Source organism: Phyllostomus hastatus, unplaced genomic scaffold, assembly GCF_019186645.2.
Source record: "Phyllostomus hastatus isolate PE091 unplaced genomic scaffold, TTU_PhHast_1.1 phas_contig_38, whole genome shotgun sequence".
In the NCBI taxonomy this organism is placed as follows: Eukaryota; Metazoa; Chordata; class Mammalia; order Chiroptera; family Phyllostomidae; genus Phyllostomus; species Phyllostomus hastatus.
In genome coordinates this window covers 35,286,038-35,304,244 of record NW_025333869.1, presented here as the reverse complement: position 1 = coordinate 35,304,244, position 18,207 = coordinate 35,286,038, and the positions used below count along the sequence as shown (strand labels likewise).

Sequence of the window (18,207 nt, the reverse complement as noted above, 5' to 3'; positions counted from 1 at the left end):
CCATGTATAATGTGCATCTGTATTTTTCCCTCAAAAAACTTGGGCAACAAGTGCACATTATACACAGTAAAATACGGTATTCCATTTGTTCAAAGCCCTATGGTTTATTTTTAAAAACGCAGATTCCTGCCCAGCACCCATCAGCTTGAAGCTTGAGAACACTGAAATCATCAAAATTCATAAACAAAGAAGAGGACACTCTTTAAAAGCTCCATAAATACAATAAAACTGAGTGATATGTTTATGAAAATGACCATAATAATAAAAATCTGTGACACACAGTCTGCTTTCAAATGATTGTCCCATCCCATGACCTTTGGTCCTTAACACTATTTACAAAAGAAAATCCCAAGCTCATTACCTGTTCAAAGTCGTATCAATAATCAATAAAATGGAGGAAAGTACAAACCAGTTTTTCTGAGTTCTGGCTCATCTGTAGCCTGTTTTTAACCCTGGAAATCTTCAGAATTTACAGTTACTCCATCTCTCCACGTTTTCCTTTAGATCAGTGGCTCTCAATCTACTTACACACTGAAGTTACCTGAAGAGCTTTTAAAAATGCTTATTCCTGATTTATTTTCTCCTCCCGGAGTTCCATCTCTGATCTAGGTAATGGCCTAGGTAATCTTCTTAGGCCATCTTAAAGTGCAGCTAAGGAAGACAACGTGCAGTTTTGTTTTGTTGTTTTCTTCTACCTCAAACATGTAATTTCAACCTACCTGCTTTAAAGAAAAACCCAATGGGCTTTGCTAATAGCAACAAGGAGTAACAATTGGAGATAAAATACTGCTTTCTAGGCCCTGTTTATGCTAAGACTTTGTCACCATTGTGTGATGCTGAGCTGTCACCGCATGCCCTGTCTCTAAAGCATCAAGATAAAAAGATTCAGAGGTAATAGTAAAAGAGGATGCCAACACGAAGGAGTTAAAATCGGTTGGCCACCAAGTTTACTACAAAGTGACTTTGCACCTGGCAGTCAAGGGGGCAGTCCACTTTTGTTACTATATGGATGCTTTACTGAGTACCAAATTAACATGTTTTAAGTTACAAGAACAAGAACACAGCAGCAATCAGGAGCACAATACTGACCCCAAGTGGAATGAAACCTAAATGGCACTTGAATGTTCCTGCAGAGGCAAGAGAGCCTCGGGTTCCTCTGGAAAAGAAATACAACATTCAGTACAAAGCTGCTCAGCTGTGAAGGGGATTGGAAGAAATGAGAGTGTTGAGTTATTTCTCTGTGATAAGTTCTGATACAAAAGATAGTGGCGATTCATAAGAGAATATTTACTTTCAGGCAAATGTCCCCCAAGGTCATCCATCATGCACATAAATTTCCAACTATCATTGTATATAGATAAGGTTAATAACGCTAAGTCAGGTTATGACCTGATTTTTTTCTGAAAAACTGAAATCTGAGGGAAATTGTCAATAATGTGATCTAAATGGAAATAAACAAATTTTTACCTAAATATTTAAAAGATGGTTTTGCCATGTGGTTTTTCAAAAATTTGAAACTCATTTCTGGGTTCATTGTTTAGGAGTAGAGGCCAAAGAGAGAAAATACAAGCGCTCTGAAGGGGAAGGTGAGCTTGGGACCTCCTGGATGCCACCTGGCCCCCTGGGCGTGCTCCTCCCCCCTTCACCTGTCACTCAGACATGTTCACTCTACCTGAGTGTCCTTAGAGGGGAATGCAAATCATGAGAAACTTAGAAAGGGATTGTATGAGCTTTTGAAATCACTCTGAGGGGCTGTCTTTCTGCATCAAAATTAGCCCAGCCTATTTCTTTCCGTCCATTTCTTGGGGACTATTCTATGGCCAATAAACTCTCCCAAAATATTTTTTATTAAAAGTCCTGCTTCATTTGTTACCCCAGGGTCCTTGAGTGCACAACATGGGGCGAGGAGAGGAAGGGGCTGATCTCAGACATAACAGGCTCTGTAAATGAAGAGGACATGCACCAGCATCATTTGCATGGACGGGGACGGGGGTGCTAGGTAAAGCAGATGTGACCGAGGCTCTCAAGGAGAAAAGGTTCCTGCCATCAGCTCTCCTTCTTACCCAGAAGGTAGATAGTGTCACTTAGTCTGCATCAAAAAAGCAACATATTTTTTATAATGCAAGTCTGTGTACAAAAGACATGGAGCAAAACCAGAAGTTGGACATGGAAAATACCGCTTCTTCTCACACCCTACCAAGCCCTTGCTCCAAGCCAACTGAGCCTGAGTCTCAGGCCAGGTTTTCTTGGTGATAAGAATCACCTGGGAGCTTGTGAGATGTAGAAATTCCCAGCCCACTGTTCCCTGCAGCACCTATCTGAGACCCACCAAATCAGAATCTCCAGAGCCTGGGAATCTGTAGGTTTTGCATGGCCTCAGCTGGTCTGGAGTGGGAAACAGACATTTAGTAGAAACTTATATAAATATCTAGTGTCACAACAAAAAGAGAACAAGGAGTTATGTGGGCACCTGACTTAGTGTGAGGAGTCCAGGAAGGCTCCCCAGATGTGTCTTTTGAACAGTCACCTAAAGATAAGGCTCAGTTAGGAATGGCAGGAGGTGGGGAGGGGAAGGTAGGACATATATATTTTCAGGTATGCAGAAAAAAATGCACAAAAGTCCTAATCTGGTTATAGTGTAATAGTAAAAGCCAAATGCATACTCTTAAACATTGAAAACCAAGGAAATATGTTTTCTCATGGAGCAAGTGGCCATCCAAAATGCAATAAAAATTCAGTCCAAACAGGGTTTGGGAAAGCATGGAGGTGTGAGAGTTGAAGGACTCCAAGAATTCCCATCAGAGGTTCAGGCTTTCTGAGCAGAAGGGGAAGGGCAAGCAGAGACAGACACACAGGTGACCCTCCAGCACCTCCATGAGATGGCAGCAGGGAGGAAGTCAAGGAGAGGGCGGAGAGGGGGAAGAAGCATATTGGGCTTTGGATATCATCGGGCTTGAGGATCTTTTTATCTCCTGAGTGTGGCATCACCTTGAAACTCCATTTCTGGTCTAGCCCTTGGAATAGTTTTGCCTTTTATCAATATTTTTATTTAAAGTCTTCTCCTACCTTTCAGTCTTTGGGACTTCCAATACATTTTAGAATCACCTGAAAAGATTCAGTTGTGACAGATCTCTCACCAACTGGCCTCGGTTTCCCAAGAAGTAAGAAACTATAGACAGGCTTGTACAGATGTATGTGTATGCGTGTAAAAGCTGCGGTATGAATGGCATTTGCTGGTTATTTTCTATTGTTCCCTGTATGTATTTCACTCAGCTTAAATTAGCTATGATTTTATTTTCAAATTAGTGTTCTCAAAGGAAAATATATTAGACTGAGGCTTTTCATTTTGAAAACCATAATATTCTCATTACCATTTCAATGTCCATTTGGTTATTAAAAGTAATAATTCAGGCGCATGGGCTGCAGCCCTGAATCAAGGGCAATAATGAGCGAGCAGAGCATTCACTGCTCAGGCTTCTAGGCCTCAGGTGCTGGCCTCATCCAACCTCACCACAGTGAGGGTCTCGTTTTTCATAGAGCCCAGGCCAGTCGAGCAGATGCTATTGAAGTTATCTGTGGTGTGATGCTGCTTACAATAGATTTTATGATTTAAGTGGGTCTCTTATTGTAGATTAATTTAAATGGAATGAATGACTATTGGCTGAAACCATACTGATTTGTCTTGCTCTTTTATTTCTAGAACAGATTCATTCAGGAATAAAGGGTTCAGTTTAGGCATCTGTAGGGAGTCTGATAAAACTAGAAAACATTCACCTACGGAAGTGGATCTTAGACCCACCTGCTCCCTCTGCCCCTCTGCTGAGCCACCTGCTCTCACTCATGGTGTCATTGCTTCTCATGTGCTCTAACTCCACCCTGTGCCCCAGCCTCTGCAGCTCACTGGGTTCCAGATTCCTCACATCTCAGTCTGGCATGGAGCCCACCTTGGTCATAACTTCCTTCACAGTCTGCTTGAAGTTCCAATTTCCAAGTAAAGGTCTCACTATCTTGTCTTCTGGGTACAAGTTCTTGAGGAAGAGGATATGATTGGTTCAGCTCATCCTATTGTACCAAAAAAAGTGAATGCCAAGCTGGGGGTGACATTCAAATGACTGGATTTAGCAATTAGCTCTGCACTTGCACTGAACAATCCGAAGCCTGGAGCAGGGTCCTCCAAGCCCCTTAGCCTTCCAGGGGTTAACTCTTCAATTCCTGGATTGTGGGAAGATGAAGGCAGAGAGGAGTTCAGACAGCCAGGTCAGGAGGAGAGCAGTAGGCAGACACAGGGAAACCACGATACAAAAATGTTTCCATTTTAATAGCTACTATGGTCATACTGATGCATACAGCTGAAAACCCTAAATCCCTGGGGTTAGGGAGGGACAGGCATGGCACCCCACAATATGGCCACCTGAGAGGGTAGTCTGGGTTACACAGGCATTTGAGGCTCAGCCTGCCCAATACCTATGAATATACTTGAAAGAATTATAACCTTGAGGGAGGTGAGGACTTAAGTGTTTAGTTCTCATTCAACTGTGCATGCTTGCCCACACAGAGAGGAGCCAATCTATTGTTCAGTGCCAGCAGCAGAGTGTGAGTGCGGGCTCCCCTGGGGCAGTCCTGGCTTTGCAAATATCTAACTGTGGGGCTTAGACAAAGGGTCTTAGTTTCCTCAGCTCTAAAACAGTGAATTTATATTGAATAAAGTCTGCAGTTCCCTTCCCCACTTCAGAATCTTCTCACCTCCAGGGTCTTACTTTAAAATCTGTGCATAGTGCCAACTTCGGGAGGGGGAGGAAAGGCAGGCAAATACACTTATTTGAGAAACTCAGCACAGTGACGCAGAACACCAACTCCGGGGTCAAATCATTCCTCAGCCTGTTATAGTTTATACCACTTGAACCAGTTACTCAGAGTCTCTCTGCTTCATCTGTAAAACGCAAATATTGTGTTGGCCAAAAAGTCTGTTTGGTTTTTTTCTGTAAGATAGCACTAGCGGTGTTTAGATGTCTTTAACTTCATTTGAAACAGTGTTGTTAGATTTTATTGTGACAGCTGGCATATCAGCATGCATTTTTACAAAAACATCAAAATTACTGAATTTTTGTGTGACCATTTTAATATTGAAGATTGAAGAAAATAAGTGACATTTCCAACATTTATGCTGATTATTTCAAGAAAGGTAAAAACGCAACTGAAATGCCAAAAAAAAAAAAAGACATGTGCAGTGTATGGAGAAGGTGCTGTGACTGACTGAACATGTCAAAAGCACTTTGTGAAGTTTTGTGCTGGAGATTTCTCGCTGGAGGATGCTCCATGGTTGAGCAGACCAGTTGGAGTTGACTGGTCTACTAAAATCAAGACATCAGCTGAGAACAATCAATGTTATACCACACAGGAGATAGCCTACATACTCAAAATATCCAAATCAATAAAGTTATTGGTGAAAATGAAAAATGTGTCTTTTATTTTAAAATAACTATACAGACCTTTTGGCCAACCCAATAATAATAGGACTTCACAGACTGTTACAAAGAATAAATAAGAAAATCCATGTAAGGTGTTTAAATCAGTGCCTGACACACAGCAAGCAAGCAATACATATCCACCAGTATTATTATTGGAAGATGTACTAGGAAATTTTTATAAATTAAATCATTTAATTATTTCAACAACCATATAAGATAGATGTTATTAATCCCATATTACCAATGAGAAAAACTGCAGGGAATCAGTGGTAGGTAAATGTTTCTTAAAGGGCCTGGTAGTAAATAGTTTGGGCCTGGCCAGCAATACAGTCTCTGTAACAACCACTCAGTACTGCCATTATAACTGAAAATAGCCACAGACGATAGCAAATTAATGGGTAGGACTGTGTTTCAATAAAACTTCATTAACAAAAACAAGCTGCAGTCTTTTGCCAACCCCTGTCCTAAGATCACACAGCAAACAATTACCAGTCAGGAGCTGAATGCAAGAAAACACATTCTCTATCCACTGCGCCAGAGATTTTGTAATTCTTCTTTTAGTCCTGGGAACAACTTTGCAAATAAAATTTTATTTATCCCCCAGGTGATAAATTAAAGCTAGAAACTCAGTCTCTCCTTAACCATCGCAGCTACTGCCCTTGAGTAAGTCGGTGGTCTTCCAATCATGTGGGTCTGGCAAAAATGCAGATTCAGGGATCCTTACTTCCACACCCCTGGTTCAGATGGCTGAGGGCAGTGCCATGTGACGTGCAATGTTTACGAGCCACACAGGTGATCCTGACTCAGGGGTCCTTACACCACAACTTGAGAAACATATATATAAGATATTCCAATAAATGTAAAATAATTTAATTCTTGAGGCTGATTTAATTGAAGATAGAAGCACAAAACAGGAGGCATCATGAACCAGAGTTTCAGTGGCTTCACAATTTGGCCTTGAATTTGGGACAGAGATCAGTCTATTTTTGTATAGTCAGTGTCTTTGACTAAAAGCTTGTCAGTTGCTTTGAAAAGCAATAATTCTCTCCTATTTATGTCATAGATTTCCTTGGTACCTGGTCTTATTAATGTGAAATGCATTTTAAAAAAAAAAACCCTCCCTTAATCCTGCTGTGAGTCTAACAGAAAACTAGAACAGCAAATAAAAATTCTACTAAGACTTTGAGATAGAAGATTAGTGATAGGAAATTACTTCATAAGCTGTCCCTTAAAAGGAACTTCCAAGCACTCTGACATACTGCAGTGAGTAAGGTCATACTGAATCATATGACAGAGATATCACAGTATATGTCCCAAGCAGTCCATGACAGCTCAGTGCCAGACAAGCAGATGTCCAAAAAGTGTGGCTTGGTTTCTAGTTCAATTTCCAAAAGAATACTTTTAGCTGAGCAAAACACAAGCATTCAATTTTAATATCATGTGGAGAGATCCAAGATGGCAGTGGAGTATGTGGAAGTTAAACTTACCTCCTCCCAGGTCCAAACTGGAATTACAACTAAATTATATAACAATCAACCAGAATAACTAGCTGAACAGATGTCTTATAACCAAGGATTTACAGAGGAAGCCACATTGAGGCTGGTAGGAAGGACAGAGACATGAAAAGCACTGGCTCCACACCCACGTGCAGCAGCTAAGAATCTGGAGGAATATCTCGGCTGCAAAGGTTTCCCTGGGGAGCAAGGGATCCCAACCCCACTCCAGATTCCTCCCAGCTTGGAGACCCAGAGCCAGGAAGAGGAGCCCACATAACATCTGGCTGTGAAAATCAGCGGGGATTCTGTCTGCCAGGGAGGGACTGCTAGAAACCCAGATACCCTCTCCAAGGGCCAGTGTACTGAATCCCCTTTATAGCCATCCACCCTGAGCTCTAGCAGAGGGAGGGCAGACTAGAGTGGAATGGAGTCCTATGAGAACAGGCTAGGTTGTGTGGCTCTGGGGAGGGAGCTGAAGGGACAGCTGCCAGGGTCCTTGTCCTGGATCCCTCTCCCACTCTACACACAGATGCCATCTTTCTGGGGCAGCACTCCCCTCCATACAATATCAGCCTGGAGGAATGCACTAGCCCCACCCTCCTGACTCCCTTACACCCTGTAGAAGAGTCAGCAGCCTGGATCCATGGTGCAGACTTTTTTCCAGGGCTTATAAGAGTAAACTCAGGAGATGTCAAGGACCAAGTTGTATGGCTCTGGGGAGGAGGCTTGCCCCACACCCCCATGCAAGCTTGACCTTACCTGATGGAGATCCACTAGCCCCACCTTCTCCACTCCAGGTGTCCCTGATTTGCTGAGCTTGGGCCCTGCAGAGGAGTTCGCTGGCTGTGTACAGCTTGAGAGTCTCAGTGCAGGCTCTCTTGGAAGGCTCTCAAGGAGGGAGATATTGAGTTGTGTGGCTCTGGAGCAGAGGACATTTTCCCCATTTATGCCTAAATGGTGCTACTGTTCCTACGTAGAGCTGTCCCTTCACATGGCTAAATCTTGGTCTGATGAACTCTGTTGGCCTCACTCAAATCACTCCCTGAGATCACATCCTACCACAAAGGTCCACAGGCACCAGGCAGGTAGCAGTGGGCCTTGATTTGCTGAGAATTTTGCTGAGGCCTCAGTCTCAGCACTGGCACTGGGTTTGAATCTGTATTAATCTGGTAAACACCACTCGCCCCTATATGCAGTATTATTTATCGGCCAAAAAGTCCATTATGTTTTTTCCATAAGATGGTTCTAGTAGTGCTTAGTAGTCTTTAACTTTACTCAAAACAATTTTATTAGATTGTATTGTGACAACTGTCATATCAGCATGCATTTAAAAAAAATCAACATTGGTGAATTTTTGTGTAGCCACTTTAACATTAAAGAAGATAACATTTTCCGTGTATTAGATGTTATTATTTCAAGATAGGTAAAAACACAACTGAAATACAAAAAAAAAAATTTGTGCAGTGTATGGAAAAGATGCCAGGACTAATGGAATGTGTCAGAAATGGTTTGCAAAGTTTCTTGGTACTATTGACATTTTGGCCAAATAATTCTTTGCTCTGGGGCTATCTTATGCATTGGGGGTGTCTTAGTAGCACCCCTACCCACTAGAAGGCAATAGCAGGAGACAGCCAACATATTCAAAATACCCAAATCAATAAAGTTATTGATGAAAATGAAAAATGTCTCTTTTATTTTATGGGGAAAAAAAAGTGTAATGGACTTTTTGGCCAACCCAATACAACAGCCAAGATATGGAAGCAACCAAGTGTCCATCAATAGACAAGTGGATAAAAAAGTGGTGATACATATATACAACGGAATATTACTTTGCTATAAAAAAGAATGAAATCTTACCATTTGTGACAGTATGGGTGGAGCTAGAGGGTATTATGCACAGTGAAGTCAGTCAGTCAGAGAAAGGACAAGTATCATTTGATTTCATTATATGTGGAATCTAAAGAACAAAATAAATGAGCAAACAAAACTGACAAAAGGTGTATAGACTGATGGTTGCCAGAGGGGAAGGAGGCTGAGGTCTGGGTGGAAGGTGAAGGGATTGAAGAGTATGAAGTGGTGGTTACAAAGCAGTCACGGGGATGTGAAGTGCAGCCGAGGGAACACAGTCACTATGGTGATGACTGGGCATGGGTCCAGAGGCATACTGCAAATGTCAGGGAGACCACTTTGTAAAATACGTGATTATTTAACCACTGTGCCATGCCTCTGAATCTGATACCAAAAAAATACTGACTATAACCTGTAATTGAAAAATAAAATTTAAAAACGTAATATCCTTGTAAACGCTGGAATGTCATCATAAAACTTTAAAAAATCTGTGCTTGTTGGGCCCACAGAGAAGTGTCTGCACTTTTCTGGACAACAAGTTGCTTTCCTGGAGAGCCAATAGGAGTGCTGGCTTTCCCTCAGCAGGTAGTGCTCTTCCTTGGTGTCTCAGAGGCCACCTGCAGGAAGGAGTCTCTAACAGCAGTGGGAGCCTACCCTTGGCTTGCTCTTAGCAGCTGGAGGTGCTAGGGACAGACCCACTAAATAACCACTCCCTGGATAAGTGAAATCTGGGAATAGCCTGGGGACCCTGCTTGTGAGTCTCCTCATTCCCTCCCCACCGTATTCACAAGGGCACAGCTCTACAACAACTTGGTTAGAGGCCCCCCCTTTTTTTTTCAGGAGTGCTTCTAGAGATTAAATGAAGAGAGCACTAGTGTGTAGTTGGAATACATCGATAATGTTAGTAGCTACAACTTATTGAAGATATACCATGTGTCCGACTATTTGCTAAGCACTTTTCTACATGAGTTTGTTGTGATTGCTTCTCGGCCTTTTGGCTAAGATCAAGTGTAGTATCTGTTCTCATCAGTTTAATATCTACACGACTTTGTTAAATCTCACCACATTGTCAGGAGGTTCTTGCTACTCAAACTTTGATCCATGAACTAGCAGCACAGACTCACCTGGGAGCTCCTTAGAGATACAGTTTTAGGCCTCACCCAGACCTGCACTTACAACAAGCTATCCGGGCGACTTCTGTGCACATTATACTTGGAGAAATACTGATGTAGTTCACAAACTAATAGCTCAGCCATCTACCTTCCTTAATATTGGTTTTCTTACCTGAAAAAATGAGGAAGTTACTAATAATTGCTTCCACTTTTTTAGCACATTACCATGCACACATTGCCTCTAGCCTCCACAACAGCCCTGAAAGTCTACACTCAGATTCTCACTGTACAAGTCAGGAAACAGGCCAGAGCAGTAAAAACCGCTTCCCCATTTGCAAAGTTAGTAAGCAGTCCAACCAGGATGCAGACCCTCCCCACATGACAAAAAAAAAAATAATAATACTTTACCCTCTCCACCTTGTTGCTTCTCTCAGATGACTGCAGGGATCATTCAGCTTAGACAACAACTGGCTTGACCCAATTTGCTTATTCTATGGACACATTAACCAGCTAGCTGTAGGTGTTCCGTGACCTCCCCCCAGTCTACTCCAAAAAACTCCTTGTTCTTGCCTCACTACTCACCTGCCTTGGTACGTTCCATCTGCCCACCCCCGTGAGGAGGCCCCAAGCCTTTCAGACCTCAGATCAGCTGTCTTCTGATTTGCTGACTGGCCATGTGCTCTCTAGAAGGCTTCACTACCAGCAGCTCACCACCAACTATTAATTACACCTGCTCCTCCACAGGTCCAGACCCAGCCTCACCTGAAAACTCCCTAGGGAAGGGCCTCCCCTTTCCCATCCCTTTTGAGATCCAAGGACATTCATAAAGCAGTGCCTCATTAAGACAGAGCCAGTTCAGTACATTGTATTGCTGCATCTGACCCATTCCTAGTGAGGGGGAAATACTGACACATTTGAAGCCCTGTTACATGTTATCTGGCTGAACCTTTCATCTCACAGAGGGGCAGTTTGAGGTCCAGACAAGGGAAGTCTGTTTTCTTCTTGTGGTCAGAAGATCCGTGTAATGGTTGCCCTGGGTCTTTTGAAATGAAATTTTAGATCATCCTATTATATCATGCAACATTATTACCATTCATTTATTTATTACTTACATTCAACCATCACAAAAAAAAAAACAAACAAACCATAAACCCTGCAACATGTCCTATTTCTCTAGGAAAACCAGTAGAATTATAAAGGCCTAAAGAGAAGAGGAAGTGGGAGAGAAGAACAGAGAGATGAAAAGAAGGAAGAAATATAGAATCTTGAATGTTTTCACCAACTCAGAATAAAGTTAATTAAAATTTTTAACAGTAATAGTAAAAATAGCTACTATTTATTGTGAATATACTATACTTTAGGCACTCTTAAGCATTCTCCAGCTATGACTTCATTTAATTCTGACAACTCTAATGGGGTGCTGTTATCAGCCCCAAAAGGAGAAACGTGAGACGTAGTGATTTGACAACTTACCAAAATCAATAAGCGATAGGACTGAGATTCAAACGCTGTCTTAAAGCCCGCCTTCTTCATCTTGAAGCAACAGGAAGCAGGAACTTTCTCTCCACCATCACGAACTCCCATAGGTGCCCAGCAATATCAGCTTTAGCATGACCACACTGAGCCCCATGCCCAGACACAGCAGTGGGACTGTATGCAGGAGAGATGCACTTTGGAAGAGCCTAACTAAAAAGGCAGCATTTCTTCATCTCTTGGATTCTTATGCTCAATTCCTGCCCTTCTCCTTGGAAAACCAGAAGGTTCTCTAGTTCCACATTAGCTTATTTCTCATTATTTAAGCAGTCTGAGCCATCTTCATTCAATTTATTGCTACATTAGTCCCAAACCTGGCTAGGGAAATACATTAACTTTTAATAACATGCCTTTGATGACTTGCAAAAATCAGTCCCTGCCACCTACCGTCTTGCATGTATCCTTGTGAATCAGGGAGCAATGGAGGACAGTGGCAAATTAAACCTAGTGTCCTTCTGCAGCTGAGGGAAAGGAAGGATCTGGAATTCTTGAGGAAACTTTAAAAATATATATCTAATCCTTAATCAGCTGCTGGCAGCATATGGTAGTAAACAGTAACTTGTCAGCAGGTTCCTTGTACTGCTCATGCCTTTCCTCAAAATCCTGGCTATGGTTCCGACTAGCATGAGGGAACAGGAGAAGAAACCTAGAATTTCTTTGGGAGTTACTCTTCCTGATGACAGCTCTGCTCTCTGAAGCAGGGAGAAATTTAGGTTTTATTCATTGATGTGATGGACCTAAAATTAATTAAGAATCTAATTATAAGGAGAGCCTAGAGAATCACCCAATTTTCAGCCAACATCATTACCATCAGCATCAACAAAGTGCGTTGAGCATATAGGACACTAGCTGCCAGGAATACAGGGAAGCCTGAGTCCTCCCCTGCTCTGAAGGAACTGCAATAGAGAGAAAAATAACACAGAGTAGAATTCACTTAAGACTAAATGTATTGTAGCCTACCTAGTCAGTACAGAAGGGTTAAGGACTGGGAGAGAGCCTAGAAATTAGTGAAACATTTGCTATGCTTCTTTGATGTATGGAACTCTAAGAGTTTTTGCCTGAGATGTTTTCCTTCAAGACCAGAAGGTAAAGATGAGGAACTGCTAGAAACTGCCCTCAACCCGTTAGAACTGACCAAAGGATCCTTCAGTGGCCTTGGTGTGATTTTTTCTCACTATACTCTCATGTAATGCTAAAATCCGCACCCAAGGCAGGACTTACCACTTTCTGTACACGTAATGTACGTATAGCTGTCCCCTTACTCTGCATGCTCACCCCAAACATATCTCAGTGTGTTTTATCATGAGCGACGAGCACCATGATACCAGGTGGCCTTTTGTCTCGGGGAGGCACTGTTTTAGGAACAATCCCCAGTGCACTCCTTGCTTGCTGGCTTGCAATAACGTTCCTACTAACAAAATCAATTTGGAGTATTCTTTTGGCCAACACCTACCCAGGCAGCCAGACCCCAGCCCAGGATGGTTACAGTGTAACAGCAGATAGGCTGGGACGGCAAAGGAATGCCAGAAAGAAGAGGTAAAGTGGGCATAGGCTCAGAGGTCAGAATTCAGAGAGGACGCCCTCAAGGTAAACTTCTGAAGTGGGTGTAGGATTTAGACACAGTGCATTCAGGAAGATTTCCAGTGGGCTTGTGCAGCATGAGATGGTCCCCGATTAAGTAAGGCAGACACAGACTCTAGGGGTGGCCGGTGGGAATATAAAATAAAGGACTGATATAGATGCCACCAAAAAAGAAATAAGAAACCCATAGTGGCCCTCTATGTGCTTCTAGAATTATCTGCAACTTCCCACTGATCTTTCTACCATGACAGTAAAATAATAAAGAAACTATGTTGAAAGACTTCATTTTTTTCTCTCTGATCTTACATTCTCAAATAAATTTTCTTTGACTTTGCTTTCCTCCCTTGGTGTATTTTTTTGTGTGTTTCATCAATGGAAAGAATGTGAATCTCTGAAAATATTAGCAAGATTTTTACCTGGGCCTATCTGAGGACTATAGCCTGAGAGCAAAGCTTCAAGAACCCTTGAAACAGTGCTCCCCAACTTCAGAAAAGTGAGCACTTATATAGGCAGAGGCATAAGCAGAAAGTACACCTGCTGTGTTACAAGTTTCAGTTGGGGTGCACACTGTTCAATGATGAACCATTGTGCATGAAATCAAAGGAATGCACAGGGAAGATAAAGTTGGGTCATTGTGCCCCCTGGTGTCAGGGAGTCTGGGGATATGGGCTGGAAATAATTTACTTTGAAATTCTTTGAGGTGATTTTTATCAGGCTGCAGAAATAACAGGCACAGTTTTCTATAATCACTGATCTTTAGTGTTGAAGCTGCAGTAGGATAAATGTGACTACTGTTATGGTTTGTCTCTGTAAGGAATTTTAGAAAGGTTTGTTGTTTTCTCTTAGTTAGTGATGAAGTAAGCACTCTCTTCTTTTCTCAGTCCTAAGCCCAACCCCAAGAAACTGGGGCTCAGGAGGCCTGGGAGGGTCTGTGCTGCCCTCTCCTCCACAGCTGGCAATGACCACTCACTCCGTGTGCCTACTCACCAGAGGACTGGGGCTGGGAATGGGCAGGGAGGTCAGCCTGAGAGCACAGCTGCTCTGCCGTGGAGCAGAAAGGCAGAGAAGAGGGGTAAGAAATCAAGAACACACTGCTTTGGGGTGGCATGACCAGGTAGGCTCTTCCCATGGGGTAAGGGCAGCACTCTTTGTATGGAGAAATATGAGGGAAAGCCATAGAGAATTAGTCAGGCTACAGTCGCATTGTTGATCTTAAAACAAAAGGCAGCCAGATATTTCTCCAGCAAAATGGGATTATTCCAGAACCACAAAGAACTGCAATCAGGAACATGCAGTCATGGCAAACCACACCTAAGTCCGCTAAAACAAAGGAGAGAACACCCTCACAGAGGGGAAGCAGAAGTTAGGAGGGCTCTGATGAAGAGTTCTCTCTGTTGTCAGGTCAATGTAGGGCATGAGAGCACTACCTTCCGGCCTACCTACTTCATTTTAAATGAGGTTTCTATTCACCAATATTTTTTACAGCATCGTGGAGAATCATTCATTTTTAACAGATGCCACTTGACATTACAACAAAACTCATGCCATGCACTAATTAAATATGCAGTGTTCCGATCAAATTTCAAAACATTTATTTATATATTTTTATAATATTTTCTTGAGTAATCAAAGTAATTATATGTTTTGCCCTGGCTGGTTTGGCTCAGTGAATTGAGTACCAGCCTGCGAAGCAAGTTCCTAGTCAGGGCACATGCCTGGATTGTGGGCCAGGTCCCCAGTGGGGGGCGCTCAAGAGGCAACCATACATCTCCCCCTCTCTTTCTCCTTCCCTTCCCCTCTCCCTAAAAATAAATAAACAAAATCTTTTTCAAAAATCAAAGTAATGATATGTTTACCTATTTCCCATTTTTCAGATTTAACACCACTTAGGAAATACCCAGAAAGAGGAAGGAGAGATATGGACTTGTTTAGCAATCAGTGATTCTCTACCAGTATATGCTACACACATGTAGTATATCACTATATGAGTACTCTACGTATAGACTTCACACTATGGCACTCCGGTTACTGTGATAACACTATTGTTACTCCACTGAGACAAAAGTTCCTCTGGAGAGGCCCCACATCTATGCAGTTCACCACTGTGTTGCCAGTGCCCAGCATGGCAGCTGGCCCATAAACAGTAGCCACCCAAGACTATTCCTACAAATTACTACAGGATGTGATTGAATGCTAAATTCCATTGCATAGTTTCAAATGGGGTAGAAAAACCAAAGAATATAAAGATAAATATAGGTTAAGTAATGAGGAAAGTTTTAAAAAGGAAGTAAGACTGAACCTAAGTTTTGTTGTTGTTGTTGTTGTTGTTGTTTTAAGGACTTTATGCCCATGGAAAGCTTCTCTCCCTTCTCCTCTCCTTCTAGCTCCCCTTTTCCCCTCCTTTATCTACAGCCAGTCTTTGGTGAGTTCATCCAATCCTATGACCTCAAATACCATCCATGGTACAACAGTTCTCAAATTTGTATCTCCAGGCCTCAGTTTTCTCCAGAAATCTAGACTCAGATATCCAGGTGCGACTCAATTCAGAACTGACTGTTATTATCCTCTGGCACCTGACAGCCACGTCAAACCTGCAGCCCTGTCCCAGTCTTCTCCATCTTGGTAAATACATTCTTCAAGTATTGCTTAGGCCGGAACCCTGGAGTCAACCTTGGTTCCTCTCCTTCTCTCGGTCCCCATGTCCAAAAGGAAGTCTTGTCTCTATATTTATAACATATTGATAATCTGATCAGTTCTCACCAACACAACCATCTCCTGCCAGGATTTCTTCTAAAACTTTCTGATAGCCACCTCTTCCTACTCCTGGCACCCTCCAATCTTTTCTCCACACAGCAACCAGGAGAACTCATTAAATATCCATAGGATCATGGAAATCTTTTGTTCAAAGGTCCCCACTGGTGTCTCATCAACCTAAGTCTTCACATGACACCATCTGATCTCACTGACCTGTTTCTCTCTAGTCCCCATCCCTGGCTGAGCTCCAGCCACACTGGCCTCCTTGTTTGTTATTCCTTGGATCCTCCAAGCACCCTCCAGTCTCAGGTTCTTGGACCTTGCTATGCCCTCTGCCAGGGAAATTTCTCCAGCTATCCTCATAGGTCACTCTTTTACCTCTTTCAGGTCTTTGCTTAAATCTCCCTGACCACACTATTTAAAAACAATGACTCACTCAATGTAAGGTAAGTGGAAGTCTGGCTTCCTCACCCAGTCTGGGTAGTTAAGGGGAGCAGTGTTCCCATAGCCTTGCAGGGGTCTGATAACTAAGGTTCTCATAGCCTTGAGACTGGGTCTGATCAACTGTTCCCATAACATGAAATGGGCTCGAATGCACAGAATTATGTTATGTTATGTTATGTTATGTTATGTTATGTTATGTTATGTTATATAATGTTCTGGCGGTTTTCCAGCTTTGTTCCCCTCTGGTACTTAAACAGGTAGACTCCCTGCTGGGAAGATGATGGGAGACATGAAAGGGGACAGGTGCCATGATGGGTGCCACGCTGGGGACCAAGGGCCATGACATGTGCTACCCAGAGACATGCAGATAGACACACAGCTTGCAGCACGCATGGCTTGCCTACCTGTAAATAAAGGCATGCCAGACATCCCAATGGCTCTGTGAATATTTTTCTGTCCACATGAAAACCATGAACCTGCCCGGCCTTGAACGGTCACAGCACACTCACCGACATGATTCCCTGTCCATGCGCCCAGCTTTCACCATTGAACATCTCATGTATCAATCCGTAGACTATAATCCATGAGAGTAGGAACTTTGTTATACTCTCTGCTGTGTCCCTAGCACAAAAAACAGTGCCTGGAATACATTAGGTCCTCAATAAATATTTGTATAAATAGCCCTGGCTGGTATGGCATGTGGCTCAGTGGATTGAGCGCCACCTTGTGAACCAAAGGGTTGCTGGTTTGATTCCCAATCAGGGCACATGCCTGGGTTACTGGCCAGGCCAGGTCCCCAGGAGGGGGCACTCAAGAGGCAACCACACATTGATGTTTCTTTCCCTCTCTTTCTCCCTCCCTTCCTCTCTGTCTAAAATAAATAAATAAAATCTTTAAAATTTATATTTGTATAAATAAATTAATAGAAAATGAAAGTGAGTTAGGTTGGTGGAAAAGGGGGTAAAGATTTGCAGGGATGGTCCCAAGCTAAGCAAAAGTCACAGGCTGAGACTGTGTGTGATACAGGGAACAGAAGGGAAAGAAGAAGTCTAGATTGTGATAGAAAGTTTACATTAATACACAGTCAAAAATGGCTGGGTTTAAAACAAATCCCTAATGCTATATACTAAGATAAATACCACCTAGATTATCAGGGAAGATTATCACAAAACAGGCACCCAAAATAGAAAGAATAGTGTATGATATATATGACTATACATACAAAGAGAGAAGCTAGCAAATAATTAATACAATTTTTAAAGCGATTTTGAGCTAGAACTGTATGACAATATGAGCCACCCAAAGAAGGTGGAAGAATTTCTAAGCAGAAGAAGTAACAAGTGCAAAGGCTCCAAGGTGGAATAAGCTTAAAGTGGTTTATGCTCACTGAGCTTATGCAAGCTGACTTACATTCTCTTTCTGCTGTGTGAGAAATGAAAGGAGAGGCTTGGGGGGCGTGATGGAGGGAGGCAAAACTAGATCATGGGATACAATTAAAATGGCTTGCACATAAAACTAAAAAGATCCCTAATCTAGTTTAATACCACAGGTTGGAAGGAAGTGGAAAGAGTTGAGACCCATGTTAAAGACAGAGCTAACCATACTTGCTAATGGACCAGTTGTGGGAGGTAAAGAAAAAAGAGAAATGAAAGAAATGACTGCCAAGTCATATGGAATCTATTCTAAGCCACCGGCAGCTTCCGAAGACATGTGGATTAGTGTTACACTTAGAGCATGACATGGAAACCCCTACATTATTTCTGCAAAGAGAGCCATACCCAAAGGGAGAAGTGTCGATTACACACAGTCATCAAGCACCCTTTGGGTGCTGAAGCACTGCTGGGGCACCGCTGTTAGACACGGTGTAAAAGCAGTGGAAGGGACGAGTCTTTTTGTCTTGAAGTTTATGAATTTATTTGTGAGACAGGACAAGAACAAAGATAAACATGACTTTTTCACATGCTTAGCAAT

General features: G+C 42.4%; 1 pseudogene; it reads left to right on the top strand.

The window, feature by feature from the left end:
• Positions 1-9,790: 9,790 nt before the first annotated feature.
• Positions 9,791-9,908, top strand: LOC123821206 (annotated as a pseudogene).
• Positions 9,909-18,207: the final 8,299 nt, after the last annotated feature.